Genomic DNA, 2,051 nt, shown 5'->3' on the forward strand with positions numbered 1-2,051 from the left:
GGACTTGTACTCATTTTGTAGTAGCTCTGTACTGGTGACTTCCAGGTTCTGGGAGGGATCTTTATTTGTATATATGTTTTGGTTTGCTTCTGCCTGTCTATATTGTTATTTGCCTACTCTTGTTTAGTTTCTACCCTCAGACCCATTACTTGTTGTTCCGAGTTACAGATTGGCTTACCTGCTGGTGGGTTATAATAGGTGCCATCATGACTTGAGAAATCGGGTCGTGACAATTTGGGTTCAATTGTCAACTACAGCAGCAAATAACACGAAAATAGCAAGTATAGAGACGGATTCTTGGGATGTGATTGGATTATGGGCTAAGGTAGACAAATGGGTGATTGCAATTAATAGTGAATAACTATAAATCAGTGAATAAGCTAGACTTTAGTGGGGATAAACATTCTCTCGAACAATTTACCCTTAATCAAATTGGTTTCTCTCGAACACGAATAAGCAGCAATTAAGAACAACCTTCGCTTTAGTCCATTCACTCTCTCGAGCTGAACCCATGGCAACCCAATACCCACTGACCATCAAATCAGTAATCTTGGTTTTATAAATCTCTCTCTCGAGCAAACCAAAAACACGAAGGTAGAGTTGCATTTGCAACTACAACCTTTTAGATTAAGCCACAATTATTGAATGGAATCACTTTTAAACAACATTTACACTATCAATTAACAATACCCAGCATCTAAATCAACCCATAATTACATAATCACACCCCAAGAATTGGGGTTTTAGCTAGACATTATAAAAAGGTAAAAATCGTTACCAAATTATGTTTTCATCAACTGGGTAAGATTAATTTCGTCTTTACAACGGTCTAAGATGAAGAATCTACAACACCCACTTTCAATTTCTCAAAAATGGAAATCTTCAAATCTTCAAAGCTAAGGAAATATTGTCTCCAAACTCAGTTCTAAGCTCTCCCACTTGAAAACTGAACAATAAAATGATAGATACTAAAACTTGATACTAAACTAAGAATTTAAAAATGTATTTATAGTCCCCAAAAATGTGCTGCGAAGGACCATTCAGCGCAATAAGTCGGGATCGCCAATCCACTCGGCGATCCACCATTTGGTCAATTCCATCGTCTTTCTACTTTGGCCTTCAGCATCTTCAAGTTCTGTAACTTTGGGCGATATAGTATTGCATCGCGGAAGTCGCCGACTGCTCTTTTCTATCGCCGACTTGATTTTCTCCTTCATGGCTTGGCACACTGGAACATTAGGCGAGACCATGGCCATTTGGCGACTCGCAGAATGGTTTAGGCGATCCGCATGCCTTCTTTTCTTCGTTCTTTCAGCTGCATTGTTCCTTTTTTCTCATTAGTATCCATGCTTTGTTCCACAATCCAAATACCTGAAAATCAAGAATATACATCAGTTATTGGCACAAAATCTGCATTTGAGGACACAAAATAAATCCCTAAATGAGTCCAAATCGTGGACTCATCAACACCCCCAACTTAAACTTTTGCTTGTCCTCAAGTAAAACTCAAGTTTAGCAGTTCAAAAAGGATGTGTCAAACAGTGCTACAAAAGACTCAATCATGAATGCACACAAAAAGACTCAACTTACTCATGCAAGGATCAATTGTGCACTCAAAGATTCAAGTTGTGACTCACCATTATCAAAGATTCTCAAGTTCACAATACTTGCTTCAAATGCAAGTTCAAGCTCAACAATGGTACTCAAATGCCCTACAACAAAAGAATGATTCCATATTCACACACAATGGTTTACAATTTAAAGCTCCGAAAATCAAATGCAACGCTCACACTCACAAAGATGAACACAATGTATGACTTCACCCATAGGTTTGCCCTTATTTTCCAGTCGACAATTGTTTCAGCTCACTCAAGATCAAAATGGTCTTTCCAAGGCTTGTAACGGGGCAGTGCCAGGGTATGGTCATTTAGGCTCAATGGTTGTAATCCTCATGAGATGTGGTGTGAACAACACTTTCTTTCCTTTTCTTTATCATTTTCTTCGTGCTCACAAATCATCCCATTATTCACTTTCCATGGACTGTTGGAAAC

Source organism: Solanum tuberosum, unplaced genomic scaffold (genome assembly GCF_000226075.1).
Source record: "Solanum tuberosum cultivar DM 1-3 516 R44 unplaced genomic scaffold, SolTub_3.0 scf00046, whole genome shotgun sequence".
NCBI lineage: Eukaryota > Viridiplantae > Streptophyta > Magnoliopsida > Solanales > Solanaceae > Solanum > Solanum tuberosum.